The sequence below is a fragment of the Puma concolor genome, chromosome B3 (genome assembly GCF_028749965.1).
Source record: "Puma concolor isolate L17-30 chromosome B3, mPumCon1.1.hap2, whole genome shotgun sequence".
NCBI classification, from domain to species: domain Eukaryota; kingdom Metazoa; phylum Chordata; class Mammalia; order Carnivora; family Felidae; genus Puma; species Puma concolor.
Window position 1 is genome coordinate 144288294 of NC_141672.1, and position 22264 is coordinate 144310557.

The following is a 22264-nucleotide window of genomic DNA, read 5'->3' on the forward strand; positions in this document are numbered from 1 at the left end:
CCTGGCCCTTCAGATTCTTTTGCATTCATGTAAGACTCTTCATACTTGAGGGGCACCTGGGTGGTTCAGTTGGTTGAGCGTCTGACTCTTGATCTCGGCTCAGGTCATGATCTCATGGTTCGTGAGTTTGAGCCCCGTGGTGGGTTCTGCACTGACGGTGCTGAGCATGCTTGGCATTCTCTCTCTCTCTCTTCCTCTCTCTTTACCTATCCCCTGCCTGCACATGCGCACACACTCTCTCTATAAATAAAGAAAACTAAAAACAACAACAACAAAAAAACCTAAGACTCTTTATACTTGACACAGTGTGTGGACTTCCCTTTCCTATAGCCAAAACTACCCTGACAAAACAAAATGCTCAATAAAGGCTAAGTTCCTTCCATTCCTGCATGGTAACTCCTTGGTGTCACTTTCAAGCCTAAGGACACGCTGGGCACCTTCTTCGTTCCCAAAGGCCTCGCGGATTTAATTGGATTCTCTTCTCTTCCGTGTGTGTTCATTAAATTTTTTTTTTTGTTGAGGTGTAACATACATACAGTTAAGCGTATAAATCTTAAGTATATATCTCAAATAATTTATGTGCACTCACACACACACACACATACACACACACACACACATACTCTTATGTAACTACCACACAAATACAGAACATTTCTAACACTTACAGAAAGTTGACTCTTTCTATTCTCTGTGAAGTGGCAGACCAGATTCTGAGCATTTGTTGGGTGTCCATGTGCTGTGGACTCAGTTGTGTCCCCGCATAATTCCTGCGTTAAAACCTTAACCCCCATGTGACTGTATTTGGAGATAGAGTCTTTAGAGTGTAATTTAGGTTAAATGCAGTCGTAAAGGTGAGGCTCTAATCTGACAGAACTGATGTCCTTATAAGAAGAAGAGACACAACACCTCTCTCTTTCTCCCTCCTCCCCCTCCCCTGCACGCAGCACAAAGACGGGGTCAGGCAAGCACACCGAGAGGATGGCCCCCTACCTCCACACCAAGAGAAGAGGCCTTATAATGAAACCTACCTTGCTGGCACCTTGATCTTGAACTTCCAGCCTCCGGAGCTGGGAGAAATAAATTTCTGTTGTTTACAGCACGGAGCCTATGGTATTTTGTCATGGCAGCTCAAGCCAATTACCGTACCATGGGACCTATACAAAGAACAAAGAGGAGAAAGATGCTTTGAATAGAAAACTACCCTTGGCAGGATCTCAGGCAACTGATTTCGCAATACAGGCAGGTGGCCTGTGCCCAGCATGGGGTGGGCAGAGGGGCTAGGAGCACAGCCTGAAGGCCGGGCGGCCCCTCTGGCCACCAAGTCCAGTCCAGTTCTAGGCTGGCTTGGACATATTGCAAGGAGACATTTGATAAAGTTGGAACTGTAGTTAAATGTCAACCACCAGCCTCTCATTCATCTGTCCCTTAGGAAGTGCTCCAAGATGTCCCAAGAATCCAATAGGGCTTTCATTTTATTTTCCTGAGCCAAATGGGAGGCTGGTGGGGAGCCCCATCTGAGCACTGACTCGGAGGAGAAACTAACCCGTCACCATGGAATGGGCTTAGCGTGATCGACCAGCTAGCCTGTACTGAGCCGGCTCTGGAACCGGTGCACCACGCTGCCTCATGGAACTCCTCTTCAGCTAGACATCCGTGAGACCTTGGCCACGGGTAGCTGGGACGGCTCGGTCCCGGTCCAGGCCCCGTTTCTTTGTCAGTGTCCTGTGGGTTGTCCACTCCCAGGCTTCTGTGTCCCAAGATGGCCACTCACTAGACTTGTCTCTCCTGTGTCAGAGCCCATGTATCAGTAACAGAGAGTTTCTGGTCTCTCTCTCTCTCTGCAATTGCTGTCTTCCTTCCTTCCTTCCTTCCTTCCTTCCTTCCTTCCTTCCTTCCTTCCTTCTCTTTCTCTCTCTCTGTTTTAAGATTTTATTTTTAAGGAATCTCTACATCCAACGCAGGGCTCGAACTCACAACTCCAAGATCAAGAGTCACCTGCTCTACCAATGGAGCCAGCCAGGCGCCCCAGGCAATTGTATTTCCGTCACTAGAGTTTTCATGTCTTTTTTGTTGCCGCCATGATTTCTCTTCCTGTTTGTTACTTCCATGCTGAGAGGCAAACCCTTCGCCCCCGTGCAGCAAGACCGGCCACGTGGGGCCATCCCATCTGGGTTGCCATGGTGGGGGGTGTAGGAAGGATACACCCCAAACTCGAGGTAGCAGGTGCCTCGAGGCAGGGGGAGGGGATGCAGTCACGGGGGGACACTCTGGGGACTTGGACTCTCTTAGTAATATTTGATTTATTTTCCTTACCCTTGGGGAGAGGGACATGAGCGTTCTGTATTATTCTATATGCCTTTTTGTAGGTTATATTTCACAAACGCTTTGCGAAAAGATTAATACAGAAAAAAGTCGACGTATGAATATTACAAATGCAAAACCGCCATGCTGTGTGCAGAGACCGCCATCTCCCTGATAGCGCCGAGCATCCTACAGCCCCTCACCCAGCGGAGCCCTGAGGCCAACAGAGGCACCTCCTAGACTGGGCCCATCGATGGGGCTGGAACGTACCTGACCAAGTGGGTCCAGAGTCCCAGGCAACGTGGCCCTGGGTGCAGAGAAAGAAGCTCGGCATTTTGAGTGCACTGCTCAGGCTGCGGGCAGCACGGGCCCCTCCAGGAAGGGTTTGGGGCTCCTCGTTCATCTGAAAGGAGGTGCACCGTGGACTCGGCCAGGCTGGGCATACAAATCCTGACCCTTGTTTCTGGTCCTTGGGTGACCGTTCAGTGTTCTACCACTACGGAAGAAGGGGAGTGTGGACGTGCCGCCCCCCACTCCCTGTGCTGTTCCCTCAATATATTCCCCCCGGGAATCTCCTCTCCCTCTTCGTTCCTTTTGCCCACAGCTGTTTTTCAAAACTTCCTCTCATCTAGACCTTCTGGGGACTTGGCACAGCGCCCACCACTGAACAGCCTGTTTCAGGGGGAGGGGGTTTTTCGGGACCTTATTTTACTTTATTTTATTTTATTTTTATTTTATTATTTTTTATCTTGTCTTGTCTTATCTTGTCTTGTCTTATCTTATCTTATCTCATCTCAGGTAGGCTCCACACCGAGCACAGAGCTTGAACCCAACGCAGGGCTTGAACTCACGACCCTGAGATCAAGACCTGAGCTGAGATCAAGAGCCGAATGTTTAACTGACTGAGCCACTCAGGTGCCCCCTTCAGGAACTTTTCATAGTCTCTTTTGGAAGCAGAGATAATCAGCAAAACCCCCTTCCAATCAAAGCCCCATTTCCCCATTGAAGCAGGCCCCTCTCCGTCCAGTAATCGGCACCATTTGGGGACAGGAGTTTTTCTAGGAACTTATGAAGACACTCCATGTGTCTTCAAAGGTGTAAAATGTGCCTTTGTGTGAAAGGGGAACACAGATTTCAGTGGGACTTGGAATCATAAACAGATAAATATATATCCAGATACAGATATAGATCATTTTTTCCTGGAAAGAGAAGGAAACAATAAAGCTACATAGTGGTATTACAGGGCTTTTAGGCCTTTGGAAGAGAATCGAACCACGGGGCTCCCGGACCATCTTTAAAGCCACGTTTGTAGAAAGCATTGTCTCTACTCTGTGCCTTACTTTCTTACCTCCCGTTGCCTCCCCATTCTGCATTCTGACACCTGTCAGAATGTTTCTATCCACCCACTGAGGCCACTCTCCCCTGGGACCTCCCCAACTCCCTGGCCCCGCTACCAGCAGACTCTGTTTGGTCCTCATCATTCCTGGCTTTTCAGTGCCACCGGACATTTTGGCCTCTTCTTCTTTGAAACACCTCCATTCCTCAGCGTTTGGGACCTACCTCCCCAGGGAGGGACCAAAGGGTTTGGCTCAGCTAGGTCCTCCTTTTCTTTTGCTTTTCTGTTTCTTTTCTTTTTCTCTTCCTTTCATCCTTTCTTTCTTTTCCTTCCTTCCTTCCTTCCTTCCTTCCTTCCTTCCTTCCTTCTTTTTTAATTTTTTAATTTTATTTACTTTTGAGAGAGAGAGAGAGAGAGAATGGGTAAGGGGCAGAGTGATAGAGGGAGACAGAATCCGAAACAGGCTCCAGGCTACAAGCCGTCAGCACAGAGCCCAACACGGGGCTCAAACCCACGAACCCCGAGATCGTGACCTGAGCCAAAGTCAGACCTTAACCTTCACTGCCTAAGCCACCCAGGTGTGCAGTTCCTCTTCCTGTGTCCACCCCAACCTGGGGGCCTCGGCCACTCCGTGACAGTCTGAGATATTTAGTGAGGGGCTCCCTATCTACCTGCAAATCTAGGTGAACCACCTACATCACGATTGGTAGAACTCAGAGGCCTCCCCCGGTTCCTTCTGATCTCCAGGGATCCTTGGGACTCTTGGGATGTGGGTTTCTCACACGTTGTCTCTCTGTCTGCGCTAGGTGGACACTAATAAAAAAATGCACCCTCTTCTCTGGTTTCTCACGTGTGATCACACCTCACTATGGGGTTATTAGACTTTGCCAAAAGCTTTGGAAGGTGTTCCAAGTCAGGGGTCATGGTAGGCCTTGCACTGCCTCCCGCCATCTTGCTTTCCTTCCTGTCGTCAGCTCCCCACCCGCCTTTTCCTTTCGTTTTGCCACGGCAGACACCTCACACTCAGTGTGTCCACACCGGAACTCATGATCTTCCTTGGAAGCCGGCTTCTCCTCCTGTCTAGTCCCATGATTGGCACCCCCACCACCACCCCCCTGCCCAGGTCAGGTGCCTGGGTTTTCGCAGACTGCTTGCTCTGGGCCTGCACCTTCTCTTGCCCAGTGGAACAGCTTCTGGGGCCCCTTCCATCCATCCTTCCACACAGGGCGGCCCTGTCGCCACATGCAATCTGATCGTGACACTGCTCAGGGCCAAACTCCCCAGTGGCTCCCGTGTCTGCTGACATTCCCTCTCATTCCCCCACTGCTCCCCACCCCTCAGTCCCTGCTCCAGCACCCCCTCTCCATCTCTGGGCCTCTGCACTTCCTGCCCGTGCTGTCCTGTCCCCTTGCTGTCTCAGCCTTGTTCTTCAACTCCCACTTTGGTCTCTAACTTCATCCAGAAATCTTTCCCTGATCCCCCCAGTAGTCAGGTGCCCTTCCCATGATGGGTGGGGTATTAACAGCGTCTTCTGCAGTCAGAATAATACAAACACAAATGATTTCATTAGCATTGTGCGCAAACTCTCTTGGGAAGGCAAGGGAGGGGAAAGGTGTGCTTCTGTGTGGGTGTTGGGGTGTGGAGGGGGAGGGGGGTGTGATAAGACAGTGTGATAAGACCTCTTCCGTGCCGGGAGGTCAGGAATCAGGACACGATGGTTCAAATGGAAACATCCATGAGTGATCAAGTAAGCCTATTACTGAGAATGATGGAGGTAAACACAAAAAGAACTAACTCAAGAGTTTGAACTTTGAAGGGCTGGACTAGGGGACTGTTGCTGTGTAACCGATATTTACCGTAAAAAAATTAAATTAGGAAACAAAGTGAAACGGATCAAATCAGAACCGCCGCGCTGGGGCCGGGAGGGCAGACCCTGGCCTCACCCGTCTCCGGGCCCTCACGGCACAGCTGGAAACTAGACAAAGCTTCAAGAAATGCCCAGGAAACAGGAGGAGAACCACCAGATGCCTTGGACGAGAAACAGCCACTTGAACAACAATCAGGCCGCCTGTGATTCAGGACGGGAGAATCTTGATGCGCGTAGTTTCTATAAAGAAATGAATGTAGACCCCTCTCTTCGTGGCTTACTGGGCATTCAGGATTTGGGAGCGGCTGCAGTCTGTCCCCAAGGCTGTGGTGCCCGAAACCTACAAACTGTCACTGCCCCCACGTTTAAGAAGCTGTGTTTCTCTGAGTGTTTCTTCCTGGCTGACAACACCCCTTCCTGGTCCTCCACAGAGAGGTGACAGGGAGGTCTTGATAAAGCACATAGGAAAAAGCGCCGTTCCCGGGTCTGTCTCCGCCAGTATGTGGGATTTTTCCAGGCATAAGCGTGGCCATTTTAAACCAAGGAAACGGCATGTTTTGGTTAGGTCCTTCCCGGGCCACATTTCTACACAGATTTTCAGCAATGTCAATGCATGATATATAATTATAGGATCTTTAAATTAGGAAGAGGCTCCACGAAGATGCTAATGCGGCAGGCTGCATTTAGAAAAGCTCTCAGCCCGGATCATGTAGAACAGGGACCTATTTTACCATTTTATTTCACAGTCACACGTGAAATACGTCTCTTTTAAGCCTTAGAAATTTGTCTATATTTATAAACTCTGCAAAAGGGAGCAGCACACGTGGGGTCTGCCACAGGGATTTCCAAGAACACCTCTTTTGGGGGGTTTGCAACATAGGAGACTTTCTGGAGGTGTCTCCCCAGGGTGTGCCCCTGTATCTGAGAACTCCACACCCACCACCATCCGCAAGACTGGACCCTGCCATCCCCTGCCCTGCGCGTGAGCACGTGGGCTCACGGAGCCATGGGACGGTGGGGAGGGTGGCCCCGGAGGAAATGCCAAGCGCCCCCTCTCTGTCCTGCAGATTTGGAACCTGGAGACAGGGTGAGTTAGGAGCGGCACCTGACATGTCAGGGTCATGAAGAGAACAGCCATGGTTCAGCAGACAGAGGGAGACAGGAAAGGCAGATGTGAGATCCCGGGTCCGAGAGGCCAGCAGGCAGGCCAGGAGACAGAGAGGCAGGAAGGTGGCAGGGCAAACACACAGGGACACAGTAAGAAAAGGGGCGACAGAAGAGACAGAGCCACAGACAGAGCCAAAGACAGAGGAACAGAAGACTGGCCTGGGCTCCCCACACATCCCCTGCCCCCCAAGTCCTGGCTACTCTCGGGCCAGGCCCCCGGGGCCGGCCCTTCCATCGGCAGGTGCATCACCGTTTTCTCTGAACCTGGTGAAGGGGTAGCCATCCCTCTGGGTACAATCCTTGGGTGAGTCAGTCTCCAGACAGTGCTTGGGACTGAAGGGAGCTGGGGCTGCTGTTTTGTGTCTGTTCTGGTCATTTATTTTTATCCTTTTTTTAAGGGGGGGGTGAGGGTGGGGGGAAACACTCAGTGCCTCCTTTCCTCCGGAGGGGTGGGAATTAAGCATGTCAGTCAGTATAATAAAACTCGCCAAATATGTCTCTTTGTTCAGACAATGGTATTTTTTTTTCTTAGTCATTAAGTCAATGCTGCTGTAGGAGTGACACTTAAGTGACTGGGTTTTTATTTTTGTCCCCAAGGTACAAAAAGTACTGCTTACTTTCTTACCGTGTACAGGTTGGGTGGTACGTCCGTGATGATTGTTCCGGAGCTTCGGGGAGCTGGGAATAGGTGACCGGTGTAGAGATCTGCCTTGGTCACCATCTCGGTGGCGTCAAAACCCCCACAACAGCAGGATTTGAGGCTGTTCTGTCTACCGGCTGGTAGCACATGGTGGGAACGCAATAAATACATCTGAAAGGATGGACGGGGACGTACACATGAGTGTTGTGGCTCTAACGTGGCTACAGCAGCCGCGGAAAAGGAAGGAGAGCGGCCGGGGGGGGGGGGGCGGGGGTGAGGTGAGGACCTGGGCTTCAGGGATTGCTTTCCATTCCCTTTCCTGCCGCGTGGCTGGTGATGTCGCCCCCTGGACAGGGTTGGTGGGTGCCCTGGCCCTGGCGCGTTGGGGCTCAGGGGGAAAGGGGAGAGCAAGCTACTGCTCGCCTCTGGTCTGGCTTCCCTAGAAGGACAAAAGGCAGCTCCAGGCTCCTAAGGGCCGAGCCCTGGAGGCTGGGGATCTAGGAGAAGGACCCGTCTGCCCGTCCCACAGCCCAGTGAACACAAACACCCTGGCTGGGCTCTGTTGATGTCATCGCCGTCAAGCCCTCCGCCGCTTAGTGTCCCCGCCTCAACTCTGCCAGGGTTAAGGGGTGCCTGACCTGAGCCCGCCCCGGGGGGGCGGGGCACAGAGTGATCACAGGTTCTTGGAAGACTGTCTTGTGGGTCACCACCCAGGGCCAAGGGACCTTCAATGTCACAGCGGTGCAGCTGCCCATGGTGGGTGGGGCTACCCTGCCAGCCCCACCGACATCACGGCAGCAAGGCCATGTTCCTTCACTTGTCACTGACCCGCCGCCTCCTCTCCCTGCAACTCCAGGCCTGGGAGAACAGGGCAGGCAGGTGCACGGAAGCTTTCCGCAAACATTGCTGGAGTGAGGGAGAGCTGTCCCTTCACAGCTCACTGGGTTCCCCCAAGGCCCCAGGAGGCCAACTTTCCTGTGTTCCCATCGGGAGACTTCCTTCCATTGTCTTCCTGGCTTCAGGAGTCCTGAGAGCCACTCACCCCCTCCAGGACTCTGTGGGTTTTCTTCCATCGTCTCAGGCGGTGACTGGTGCTCTGTGAAGTTCAAAGCTCGTCTTGGTTATCAAGAGTTTTGAAAACGATTTAGCCTTTTTTTTTTTTTTTTTTTTTCTGTTTGAAATTTGGGAGAGTCTTTGTTGTTTTCCATCAAGTTTAGGGATTTCACCAAGAGGAATAGGTGGGCTTTTCATTACTGTGAGATGACCCATCTCAGTTCATTATAAAGTCTTCTGTTCATTTATATAATAAATATTAAAGGCTTACTATGAGCTAGGCACTGGTTTTTTGTCTTGTTCTCTTTTTTTTTTTTTTAACATTTATTTACTCTTGAGAGAGAAAGAGGCAGAGTGTGAGTAGGGGAGGGGCAGAGAGAGAGGGAGACACAGAATCGGAAGCAGGCTCCAGGCTCTGAGCTGTCAGCACAGAGCTTGACACGGAGCTCGAACCCACAAACTGTGAGATCATGACCTGAGCTAAATCGGATACTTAACTGACTGAGCCACCCAGGCGCCCCTGTCTTTGTTGTTTTAAAGTAAGCTCTAGGCCCAACATGGGGCTTGAACTCACGACCCTGAGATAAAGAGTGAGATGTTCCACACTCTGAGCCAGCCAGGTGCCCCTGGGCTAGCCACTGTTTTCAGTTCCGGGAAAACAGCAGTGAAGAAAACAGACAAAACTCTGCCCACGTGTGTGTGTGTGTAAGAGAGAGACAGACAGACAGACAAAGGGAAAGAGAGAGGAGTGAAGGGAGGAAGGGAGAAAGAGGAAGAGAAAGAAAGAGGAAGAGCGACAGAAAAAATAAAACAAGTTTTGATCACTGATTCTGTTCTACTTGATTTATTCAGAAATTTCAGGGATTTTCTGGTCCCCCTATATGTTCACACTTCCTCCTAGAAGTCTGGCACTTTCCTTAGCTTCCTTCCTTCTCTCCATTAGTTTCCCCCACACATCACAGAGATTTCTCTGTCTCTCTTCTGTGTAATAATCCAGCCTCCTGTAACCCTATTAACTGCACCTTCCAGGGACAAGGCTGAGGCACCAGAGCCCCCAGGCCCCCGGCGCTGTCTTTGTCCCCCTGACGGTAGGTAATTGCTGTTTTCTAAAATCTTCTTCCATTTCACGTGAGAGATCTATTTCAGAGAATGGGATTATCAACAAGATTTCGCTGCTTCCTCCTTTTACTTCTGCACTCGGGGCTTTCTCACCAGGACCAGATTAATTTTCTTCCTCTTCTATTCATGTGTCAATCCAAGAGGAGCAAATGGATTTTGTTTTTTAAACCACAAACCTTGTCGTATATATGTGTTCAAAAGGGAAGAGGAAGGAGAAAACAGAAAGAGGGGAGGAGGGGGGAGGGGAGGGGAGGGGAGGGGAGGGGAGGGGAGAACAGTGTAGCACCGAGATCCCGCCTCCTGTGACCCACGGTGCACATGGCCCACAAGATGGTGTGATGGCAACCCGTGGTTTTCTCAGTGGGTCGGGGCCCCTGTGTCTCTCACACTGTGAGCACCTCACGTGTGCTTTTCACATCACACGACCCATAAGGCAATCCAATGTCTTCGTCTGGTGCTCACCCAGAGAAACAGCCATCGGTCCCCACTTCGAAGCGTAACCGGCTGAGGTGCATGTTTGATAGGTGACGCGGTGCAGGAGGGAGGTTTGCGGTAATGGAAGGGACGTTCATGTGTGACTCTGACTACATGGGAGAAAGTCTTACACGGAGAGTTTGGAATCCAATCCTCCGGCATGACGTGACCCCGTTGTACAAGACACGGCGTCATATCGCACACATTCGGGATCTCGCAGCTGTTGAGACTCCCCTCCCCGGAGGAAGGGGGTGGTAGGCAGACACCCCTCCCCGAAGCCTCCAGTTGATAGCCACCCCCCCCCCCGGACAATCTACGGCTTGGCACAAGTAGACAAGATGACCGATCGGACTTCTCCTCCCTGGAAGCTGAAGCTGGGAACAGCCAGAGAACAGGGCGGTTGGCCACGGGAGCCAAGGCTTGAAAGTGACACCCTGCCATTTCTGCCTTATTCAGCGTGGGAGGGGACTTCACGCATACAGTTCATGAACTTGACATCTACGGGCGCCATGATGTGCCAGGCACCGTTCTAGGTCCCGAGGATACAGAGGTAAGAAACAAAGGCCCTGCTCTCACGGCACTTACCCAGAGGGGGGCTCCCGGCAGGCAATAAAGACATGAGCGAGATGGTCAGAGGCTGGCAGCAAGCCCTAAAGTTTTGGAGCAGAGCCATGCAGTCTTTGCACAAGTAACTATTTTCTTTTTGAGAAGCGGCTCTCAGCCTGCCGTTGGGTTGTGTTGTCGTTTGTGAAGTCTGAGGATGAGAGAGGGGTTGGTGATGAGAAGTAGCCGGAAGAGTAGACGGGACACGATATATGTCATCAATGCACTGGCATCCCCGAACCACGGCATATACTCTTCCTCGGTTTGAGGCTCCCCCCCGCCGCCGCCTTATGAACTGACATCTCCCTCTGTGGAAGCCACGTAGGTTCCCAGCCTCGCTTGCAGATGGAGCAGAGAAGGTGACACAAGACGCCAGCCATCAGATGCGCCCGCATCCAAGTGACACTGAGAGGCAGGTGCCGAGGAATGTTCTCTGGAGAGAGTACAGCAGATCCATCCGGATCCCAGAGTCGGCAGCTGCAGGCATCCCCTTGGTGGTCTCCAGCTTCAAGTGCCCACCAGGGCAACAGTGGTGTGTGTGTGTGCACGCGCGCGCAGTGGGGCTCATGCAAGGACTGATCCACACAGATGACCTCCAAGCCTAGTTCTCTGCTCTCCTGGCGACTTCTGAGGTGCTTCCTATCTGCTAATAAATTCCTCTTCAGCTTCAACTAGCTAGGAAAGAGTCTGTTGCTTAAAAGCAAGGGCTCTCACTGGCACGTGAAGGGAGAAGGGCAATAATCCGACGCACAGGATCATTTCAGAGAGGGGTCAGCGCTGTGCCGGGAAGAAGCCAACACGGGGTGATGTGAACGGGCGTCTCGGAAGGAAATGAAGGAAATGTAGCAAGACATCGGAACCGACTGCACGTGGAAGGAAATACATCGAATCGGTGCCACAAAATGTAAATTATGGATCATCGCTCATGTCGTAGCTACGCATTTGCAACCGTGGAGGGCGACACCACGCGAGGTGATGTGAGAGAGAGGCAGGCAGGGGTGGGGGCTATTTTTGGTAAGGTGGTCAGGGGAACCTGTCTGAGGAGGTGGCATTGGAGCCGAGACCTAAAAGGTGAGGAGGAACCATGCAAAGTCTGGTAGGGAGGCTTCCAGGCGGATGTAGTGGAGACCGTGAAGGATGAGCGTGGGACCTTGAGGGACAGGTTGGTGCATCTGGCAGTTAGTGGCAGCAAGTGGCCAAGGGCGTGATGAGCCTGGAAAGCAGGCAGGGCCCCAGTCCCGCCAGCCCTTGCAGGCCACGGGCAGGCATTTGTGTTTTGTTCTAAGGGGTGGCAATCCGTTAGAGGATTTCGAAGAGGGAGCAGCCTCCAGAATGTCACTCACCGATCCTCGCCTCCTGGTATTTACCCCTTGTGCCCGTCCCTTTCCACACAGAGTATGGCTGACCTGTGCGACTGCTAGGGTACTGCAGAAATGGCAGTGTGTGACTTTGGAGGCTAGGTCATAAAAGACATTGTGACTCAGCCTTGCTCTCTTGGGTCAGTCCCTCTGCGGAAGCCAGCCGCCATGTTGTGAGGACGCCCAAGCGGCCCTCTGGAGAGGTCCGCTGGGGGGGGTGGGGGGCGGGGCACGGAGGGCCTCCTGCCCACAGCCTTGGACGCAGATGCCCCAGCCCAGGCCAAGCCTTCGAATGACTGTAACTCCACCTGAACCTCTTGACTAAAACTTCCTGAGAGACCCTGAGCCGGAACCATCCAACTAAGCGGCTTCAAATTCCTGACCCATAAGTGGGTGAGATCATAAACGTTTGTTGTTCTAAGCCAGCGAGTTTAGGGGGTAATTTGCTATCTCTTTCCGTTGTTCACAGCTGGTGTCTGTTTTGCCTGGCGGGGGCCCATGCTCTGGTAGCTGTTAGGTATTTGGATCATCAGCCCTGAGTAGGACTCACATGGAGGGGGGGTCACGAGTGAGATGAGACCAAATGGCGGAAGCAGAGAGAACGTGGCACCCTCGGGAGGGCTGAGTCACTCATGCTGTTTGGAGGAGGACAGTGCAAAGACCCACCGCCCTGCTTTACCGTCGTCTTGGCTCTTCCTGTACCCGGGTTGTTCTCCTGGGCCCCCGAGTCTACGTGACCTCACTGTAAATGTCCCCGGGCTTGGGGTGACATGGGTGAGTTCTCTTCCTTGCTCTCCTCGAAGCTATTCTGAACCTGATGCCGGAGGATTAGGCTGTTGTCCTGGGTCCCTCTCCTGGGCTGGGCAGAGTGCTAAGCCCAGATATCTCCTGCCTCCTCCATGCAGATGTGGCCACATCCTCACCTGACATCCCCAGCCAGGTGGGGTAAGGGGTGGTGCGAAGGGAATCTACCTCTGCCTCTCTTCCCTTTAGGAGGTGCTGGGTTACAAGGATCCCGGAGTCTAAGCTATGCTCCTCCTCTTTTGTTCTGGGCTGTGCCTGAGACCTTGTTTGGATTGATTTCGGGGACATGTGAATGGGGTTTGGGGAAAGCAGGTGCTGGAATTTCACTGTAATAATTTCCAGAAAATCAGACATTTCCCCCCTCTGGGGCATTAACTTAAAACAATATTAAATAGAAAAAGCTCACACACCAACATACAAAAAGTGAAGTCGCCTTTCTCTTCTCGCTCACTGATTCTTTAGATCCTCTCCATTGTTTTTCTGATACGAACAGTTCTGTGATGAGCATACAGTGAAACCTTGGATTGCGAGTAACTTGTTCTGCAGGTGTTCCGCAAGACGAGCAAACATTTCTAATAAATTTTAATTTGATAAACGAGCGGTGTCTTGCAATACGAGTAGGACGTGACGCAGGATATCACATGATCACAACTGAGCCCAATGGTTTTCTCTCTCTCTCTCTCTCTCTCTCTCTCTCTCTCGCTGTAGGATTGTGGGTGATCGTCTCCCATGCTTGGATGCTCGGTCTCAGGTTGCAGTGTTTGGCAGAGATCAGTGATTTTTCAGAACATTGGAAGGTGCCCACAACTGGCATTAGTGTATTTTTTGTCACTTCAAAGCACCTCGGGACAGTCCTTTCCTTTTCCAGACAAGAGCGAGCTTAAGAATGCTTTGCTAGGGGGCGCCTGGGTGGCTCAGTCGGTTGAGAATGCTTTGCTCATTCTAGGTCATTGGATAGGCTCCTTGTTAAAGTTGCACGAAAAGAAAAAGATTCCATTGGCCAATAGCAGTGATTCCGTCAGTGATCGTGAAAGTCGTCCTACACAATCACTCTCCTCTCGCTTGTCTCTCTTACACCAGCCACGAAGGTTTTCAAAGGTAAGTGCAGGTTAATTTGTTTATTTTTCTTTATATTTTGTATTTTCTTATCATTTTGTATTATATTACGGTACCGTAATCATTTTTACAGGAATATTTTTGGGTTGTGGGACGAATCATCTGAGTTTCCATTATTTCTTATGCAGAAATTCGCTTTGATATACAAGGGCTTTGGATGACCAGCATGTTTCTGGAACGAATGATGCTCGCAGACCAAGGGTTTACTGTACTTTCTGACACATCCATGTACAGTTGAGCGGGTATTTCCACAGAAGCGGGTATTCCCAAAGAAAAGATTCCTGGAAGTTTATCTGCACATTTTACATGTTGACAGGTTCTCCCGATGGCCCGTCTAAAGACTCTATCAGCACACAATGACCACAGCATACAAAACCACTCTTTTCCTTTTGCCAGCACTAAATATTTTCAATTTTTAAATTTGCATTTCTCTGACCCCTAGCGAGCACAAGTGTCCCTTCTCAACTAGAAGCCACTTGAATTCTCCTGTGACTTGCCTGTTTGTGTCCTTTGACCGTTTATATTTTGGAATATAAAGCTTTAGATTCTCTACGGAGGGACTCTGTGTATTTTAAGTTGTTATGCATGTTGCTATTTTAGGTTATGTGTGTTGCACCTGTTCTCTACACTTGCTCTTTTTTTTTTTTTTTTTTTTTATGTCTGTTTCCTGAGAGAGAGAGTGAGCAGCGGAGGGGCAGAGAGAAAGGGAGACACAGAATCTGAAGCAGGCTCCAGGCTCTGAGCTGTCAGCACAGAGCCTGGTGCAGGGCTCAAACTCACGAACGGCGTGGTCATGACCTGAGCCGAAATCGGACGCTTAACCGACTGAGCCACCCAGGCGCCCCTATACTTGATCTTTCATCTCTGATATGGTCTCTAGTGCTACAGAAGTTAAGAATTTTTGAGGCCAAGTCTGTTCATTTTTTTCCTTTAAGGTTTCTAGATTTTGTGTCTTCCTTAGGAAGGTTTTCCCTACTCCGAGAATATAAAAAATATATTTTATCCTATTTTCTTCCAGTACATTAAATTCCGTTCAATAGCTGATGTCAAATTGTCCTCCAGAAAGGGTGCATCAATTTACATCCCATCAGCCTGTTCCCCACACCCTCACTAGCCCCGAGCACTCTTTTGAAATCTTTGCTAATGGTGAGCCCCACATCAGGCTCTGTGCTGACTGCTTGGAGCCTGGAGCCTGGAGCCTGCTTCGGATTCTGTGTCTCCCTCTCTCTCTGCCCCTACCCTGCTCACGGTCTGTCTTTCTCTCTCAATCTCTCTCAAAAATAAAGATTAAAATTTTTTTTTTTTTAAATAATGAGCCACATGTATCTCCTTGTCTTAATTAGCATTTCTTTAATGACGAGTGAGGTCCAGAATCTTTTCATATGGATATTTGTTATTTGTATGTTTCATTTTCCACAAACTGCCTGATGCTATCTTGATCCCAGTTTTTCAGCTGGGTGTTGGCCTTTATCTTATTGATAGAGGGCTCATTGTTTACAAAGGAAATGAGCCCCGTGTCCCATCCTGGTCCCCCAGTTTGTCCTTATCTCTCTGCTGTCTGCCAGAGGCATGGGTCGCCAGCTGCTGGTCGCCAGCTCCCCCAGTGGATGGGGGAGCAGCAAGCCCTCAACCGCACCCGCCTGTCACCTTGTCAGCTCCCTGCACCCCACTCCCCACACCTGGCACACCCTTGCAGCCAGCCTCTCTCTTACAGGCATCTTTACCTAAACATTGGAGGTTAGATTTTTTTCCTTCAACTCGGTCTCATCTATTTGCCTTTCACTTTCCAGCATCCTTTATTCCTCATAATTTCTGATACTAAGGATATCGTTCTGCAGTTTCTAGCCCCACGACAGGGACTTTAAATACGTATCTCTGGTCGCGTTTAGAGGGTTGGGTTGGGATTGGGCAGCTTTGCAAAGCTGCCATCTTGATTCAATCTCTCGGTCGTTAATCCTTACGTAATTGTACAATTTATTTCTCTTACGGTTTCTTGTGGTTTTAAATTTGATTTTCTCTTGTGTGTCAACTATACTAAAAAAACAAACAAACAATATTTTTAAAATTTTCTCCCAAGTTTTCAGGTCTAGAATCATATCACCTGGAAGTGATAATGATCATTTTACCAAAAAAAGAAAAAAAATCTACTGAGTCACATTCACATTCACACAAACGAGACGACCAGGCAGACTATTTTGAATTGGAGAAAGAAAGAAAAAAAAAAATCGGCTGTGGACCAGAGGCTGCCGGCCAGCAAGTCCCACGACAGGTGCCCGTAAAGGTTTGTAGAGGCAGCGAGAGAACACCAGGGGGCGCTCTTCACGGGCAGCAGCCCATCTCCATTTCCCATTCAAGTTTCAGGTGCGGCTTCTGGGGTGGTCGCTTGCTTTTATTAACATTGGTAACCAGTAGATGTAATAATAATATTCACGGACTGGTCAGAGGCCTCTCTCAGGCTTCTTGGAGCCTGGGCCCACGGGCATGTCGGAAATGCTGGGTGCCTTCTCCTCCTCTTGAGCTCTTTCTCCCTGTTGGATGCATCCTTTCCCCTCTCTTCGTCTGGTCCTTTCAAAGTCTCTAATTCCCCCCTGCATCCTGCCCTCACCCATCCCTACCTGTTTCCACGCCCTTCCCAGCAGGTTCCATAGAACTTCCGGCTCACAAGGTGGGCCCAGAACACAGGATTCAGGGTTAAATAAGCTTGAGAAATGCTGCCCTACCACATCAACCTCCTGGAGGTGGGTTGGCACATTAAAGCTTCTGGAAAGTCCTTCGGTAAGACATCTGATCGCTGCCGCTGCACCCAAGCAGCCAGCCCACCTCAGGCCTGTGGGACGCTCATCTGTGCACCCGTCATTAGCATCCTGTGAGCCCGAGATTGCCAGGCCTTGGCAGGGAGGTGGGGCACTGGACAGCACTGTCTGTGATGGCTAGAGGTGTGTGACAATGTGACACTAGGAATTCCCCGGAGCGAGGCCAGGGACAGCTACCTGCAGCAGGAAGTGAAACGTCTCGCCAGCTCCCACCACCACCACCTGATCCAGAAGGCAGGGCCAGCAACACGAGCCGGCGGTGGGGGGGGGGGGGGGGGCGGGGAGGGGGGGCAGGATGGCCACCCCGGCTGGGGACCAGAGCTGCAGTGATTCTCACGCTATGCCTCAAGAGTTTGGTCTTTGCGAGCTGGCCGCTGAAGTCCTCACTCCCGGGGACTCCTGGGGATTTTTGAGGTTAGTGGGGCTGCACAGGCTCAGAGGAACAGGCAAAGAAGCAGGCACAATGCTAGCTGCTCGGGGGCCTCGGTGGAAGCCTCCCCTCTGGGGCACTGCCGTGAATGTGGCTCAATTTCAATGACACCCGGACTCTGTGTCTCTCCCACTCAAGCTTCGGGTTCCCGGGAGAGAACGTCCGATCGGCCAGATGGATCAAGCAAGAGCGGCCAGGGGACTGGGGCTGGGTTGGCCTGGCTTCCGGGAAGGGAGGTCCCGGCTTGCGAGGCTCCCCCATCAGTAACCCCGACCCTGGCAAGGTGCAGGGCTTGCTGAGGGGAAACGCAGCCCCTGTGGAAACTGGTTAAGGAAGAGTCGGTACTCACGAGGCCCGGCTTTGAGCAGGTGGAGACTGAGCATCCTCTGAGGTGAGTCCTGAGGCTCCGGAACCGGGGGTGAGTCCTGAGGCTCCGGAACCGGGAAAGAGCTGAGGATGACCCCTGCACCCTGGCCAGACTGGCCGGTCCCCCCGGTTCCTTAGGGAGAGAAGATGGGGGCTCAGACAGGACCCCTCTGCGTGCCGAGAAAATTCTATTCAGTGCTCCTTCCAGAGTGTGAGCTTGGTGGTCTCAGCAAATCCTTTTACTGTGTTTCTGAAGTCCGGTAATAAAGGGCAGACTTATTAAAAAGAATTACGGCAAACATGACAAGCTAACATTTAGGGAGCACTTACTAGGGGCAGGCACAAGCCCACGAGGTGGGCATCGTCGTCCCCATTTTATAGATGAGGAGACTGAAGCACACAGAGGCCACTGACTTGCCCTGGCTTCACAGCCAGGACGGGCAGAGACACGTTTGAACCCAGGTCTCTAATTCCAGAGCCCATGCGCTCAGCCCCTAAGCAATATTGCCTCTAGGTCTGGTTCCTTGCAACGCAGGCTGACCGCACGTCTCTCTTTGGTTGGCCGTCCCTGATTATGTCCGTTGTCCTGGCACGATTATTGTTTTTATTAAAAAAATTGTTTAATGTTTATTTGTTTTTGAGAGAGAGACAGACAGGCAGAGAGGAAGAGGAGGAGGGGCAGAGAGAGGGAGACGCACCGTCTGAAGCAGGCTCCAGGCTCTGAGCTGTCAGCACAGACCCCGACGCGGGGCTCGAACTCATGAACTGTTAAGATCATGACCTGAGCCGAAGTCGGACGCTTAACCGACTGAGCCACCCAGGCACCCCCGTCCTGGCATAATTATGAATAGTGTCTGCTTTGCCTCTCAGAAAGCGTCCAGGTTTGGATGAGGAATTTTAAGGAAACTAGGCTAGCTGGAACCTAGGTTGTCACAGCAAGATGCTGGTGGGCAGAGTTTGGAAACCCCAGTTTGCAGCTACCTCTCCCAACCCCAGAACCCTGCCTCTGGTGTTCATCCCCCTGGGACAGACCTCCATTGTGCCATCACTGCCTCCCAGTTACTTGGACACCTTGCAAACTGGCCTTCCAAGGTTTCTGTGGCTCCAGGGTTCTTTGTTTATATTCTCCCCGTCCCCACCCCTCTCATATGAACTTACCAGGTCGTCTCCCTGTTTCCATTCCTTAGCCTATCAAAGAGGCCGTTGTCCCAATGTTCCCAGGTGAGGGCAGCTGTGCTCTGAGTGTTTTCCCTGGCAGTGGATACCAAAGTGTGGGGCTTTTGAACCTTCTTGTCCAAATTTGCAGATGTGTCCTGGAAGCAGAGGCCTTGGGCTCTCCACTGAGACCGGCTGTCCTGGAGAGGTTGCAGATGGAAAGGATGACTTTGGGTGCCATTCAACTGGGCACCAGGTTGTCAGAATTGAGTCAGACACCGTCCTCGCCTCAAGCTGCTCATAGACCAGAGGGAAGCCAGACTCTACAACAAAATCAGTTCTAGGGTTAATAAAGTAAAGCTGTGGGACAAAGTACAGCTCAAGCACAAAAGAGAAAACGGACAGAGAAAGTGCATTGGTCAACCATCACCGCAGCAATGCTGCGTAACAAATGGCCCTTTCATTCAATGGCTTACATTATAAGCATGTACTTCTGACTCCACTGCCAGTTTTGCTGGGCCTAGCTAGATTGGCTCCTGGCAGGGGTTTGGTTGAGGTCTGTTTTGGAACGAGCGAGCTATGCAGGGGGGATCTGTGCTCCTAGCAATGACGGAAGCCCAAGTAGGCATGCTCTGCCACCAAGCCCATGTCGTGGTTGGCTCCACGTCTGGTCTCTAAACATCTCATAAGCCATCTCATCACTCTTCCCACAGTGGGAGAGGAGGGAAGTAAATATTTGCCAAATAATGATCCAAACGTCACAGAAGGGCTTCACAGGGGAGGTGGCATTTGACCTAGGCACTGAAGAAGTTGGATTTCTCCAAGTGCAGACAGGAGAGGGCACTGCTGTTAACGGGATGAAATGTACGGGGGTGAGGGTAGCGATGGGAAACATGGTCATGGAGGTTCCCTGGGCCAGAAGCCTGGCCTGGCCTTTCTTTCAACACAATATTCCATACCCCTCTCTGCACCCCCACCCCCTAGTCGTTTCCCTTCTTTCCAAAATCTAAAACTTCAACTGTGTATCACCACACACAAGTTCAAGACTCGGTTTTCAGCAAGGAATCATCTTGGTGAGTGCAGTGCTTGACCCAACACTGGGGATATGTGCCGGTTTCACCGGGCATCCGTCAGCCCTTTCAACCATCCACCTACCCCCGGGCCGCGCTTCAGGTCTCCAGACCTGCAGCCTGGCAGCCGCAACCCAGAGGCTGGGACCGACAGGACCCTCTCGGGGAACAGAGTCCTTGAAGGCCAAGTCAAGGTGCCCGGAGGAGCTCCCAGCTGAAGGACTCGGGAACAGAGGACCAGGAAGCTCATTTGGAAAGGACTGGCCGTGAGCAGAACACCCATATGCTTGCACGGAACTGAGCCAAACAATGGTGGGAAGGATGGTTACAGGACAGGATGCAAGGGGCACAGAAGTCGACAATGGAAAAATAAGAACTCACAGCTTCTGGGAGGGGAAGGGGACAGGAAGCGGGTGAGCTCATTTCCTCGTCCCAAATCACCGGCTGTCAAGAGATGCCATCTACAGTGGAAACATGTTTAAAGAATGAATCCAGCCTCTTGGTATTTTTCTTTCCTTTTAGGGAAATAATTGAGAAACATAAGAAGCACAATCATTTGCAGTTGGGCAATGTCTTCAGTTACATCCAGGCTTCCTTTTGTTCTGTTGAATTTAAGTACTTTTCCCCCCCGAAGAGCGTGTATCACTGCAGGAGCCCTTTTCTGGGAAAGATTTCCATCCGTCCATCTGTCCTTCTCTCTGAAAATGGACAGAGAAAGAGGTCGCTGCCGAGAATTCTGGGGGCGCTGGTGTCCACTGGAGCATTTTCTGTTTGTACTTTTGAGTGTGACACGAGTGTCTCATAACGAGCGGGGCGCTATTCTAAAAACAAAACCTTAAAAAAAAAAAATACATTTCTGGAAAAGAGAAATGGGGCGGGGGTGGCTCCGGAGCTCCCGCCCAGCCTCCCCCCCTCCCCCTTCCCCCCTCTTCCCTCCCCCCCCCCTCCGCGGTGAGGACGCTCGTCGTCCCCGTTGGTGGACGGGGCGGGGCGGGGGCCGGGCCCCCAGCTGCGAGGTCACCGCGGGAGGGCGAGGCCACGCGGTTTCCGGAGCTCCGCTTGCACAACTGAGCCTCGGGAGCCCGTGCTGCGGCCGGTGGGAGGCGCCCGGCCTGGGGCGCAGAGCTTGTGTCCCGCCTTGAGCCGGGTGACTGCGCCTCTTATAAACCCAGGAAGTCACCCTGCCCTGCCTTACGTTCAGGTGGCCGTGAGGGACGTGTGGTGGGCAGTGTCTGGCGTCCGCGGCTGAGTGGTCACTGGACAGACCTCTCGGTGCACTCGGCGGTCAGAGGATCCAGTTGGAACCAGCACGGCCTCCACCCCGGTCCAGAGGCTAAATTTAAGAGGGTCAGGTGGCTCAATCCAGCTGTTTCTGGGTCGGAACAGCCACTCTTATGGTCTCAGCTCCATCTAGTGTCCACACTGGGACATAGTCGCATGTAAGGGGCTTCTTGATTTCCATACTTGCCAAGGGTACAGCATTCATTAGGCCAATAGGACGAAAATAAGGTCAAAACATTCCTCTCTGTACTAGGATTTCGTATTTGAAAGCGAGCATTGTACAAGTTCAGTGCTACGAAAGGCTTGTGCCTCCTGCCTTTGGGAGGGCAGCATATTCACACAACAGACAATACCTGTAACGATTGACATTTATTGAATGTTTGTCAGGTGCTGGGCACAATTGTAGGTCCTTTGTGTGAGTTCATTTTACCCTCCACGGCGCTATTAAATGGGGGGGAGGGCGCTTATTGTCCCGTTTTATAGATAGGGACCCTGAGGCACACAGTGAAATTCGTTACTCTGTTGATTTCTGAAGGCACGTTGAGGCTGTCTTACCGGGCTGGAGGTGAGGAGGTAGCCAGGCCATGAGGCTGAGGAGAGAATGGAGGCTGAGATGGCCCTGGGACTCGGGCTGGGTCTGACAAGTGAAGGGGAGGGGTGTGCAGGACGGCTTGCATCCAGCTTTACTGTCAGGGTGGAGACCGTGGTCTCAGAGGGAGCATACAGGAGTTTGAGAGTATTTCCTGAGCACCTGCTACATGCCAGGCCCGGAGAAGGGGACTTTAGTGCGCAAGTGTGGCCCCTGTCCTGGCAGTCTAGACTCCCGCGGAGAAGGCGGATGTCCAAGGGTGATTATGGGTGCTCGCTGGTGCACACAGATCCACGAAGGACGAAGGCAGCTGGCGGCATGGGGTGGGGTGCAGGTGAACCTGAGCGAACAGGTGGGTGGGGTAGGGGGCTGCGTGTGGGGGTCTACTTGGAGCACTGGACAGGTGGCCTGGGGACCGCTGATCTGACGTGGAAAAGATGGCCAGGGAGGAGGGTACACGGAGGAAATGGACATGTGACCTGAGTGAACAAGAACCAAAGAGAGGGTCTGGGGGGGAAGCGAGTGGCCACAGGGCTTAAAGGTCAGGAGAGGGACTGGATAGGCGAGAGGGGCTGGGACCGGGTGTTGGGCAGAGGGGTTTGCAGCCGGGTCAAGAGAAGGGTATGAGTAGAGCATGATCAACTCTTCCAGGAGGGAGAGCAGACAAGGTGATGGTCCAAGGAGAAGCCAGGTTGGGGAAGGGTTGTTTCCTTCTGTTT

General features: G+C 51.8%; 1 protein-coding gene across 2 annotated transcripts in view; it reads right to left on the bottom strand.

The window, feature by feature from the left end:
* The window catches only part of CRTC3 (CREB regulated transcription coactivator 3), a 157619-nt gene that overhangs the window by 31893 nt on the left and 103462 nt on the right, over positions 1–22264 (bottom strand). Inside the window, exons 16-21 of one of the 2 annotated variants that reach the window (XR_015252949.1) lie at positions 20871–21008; positions 20057–20190; positions 18609–18928; positions 10546–10714; positions 7300–7485; positions 1032–1157 (exon numbers count right to left, since the gene is read on the bottom strand). The gene's annotated coding sequence lies outside the window, so the exon portion shown is untranslated. The remainder of the gene's footprint in view (positions 1–1031; positions 1158–7299; positions 7486–10545; positions 10715–18608; positions 18929–20056; positions 20191–20870; positions 21009–22264) is intronic. The other variant, XR_015252950.1, reaches the window with a different exon arrangement.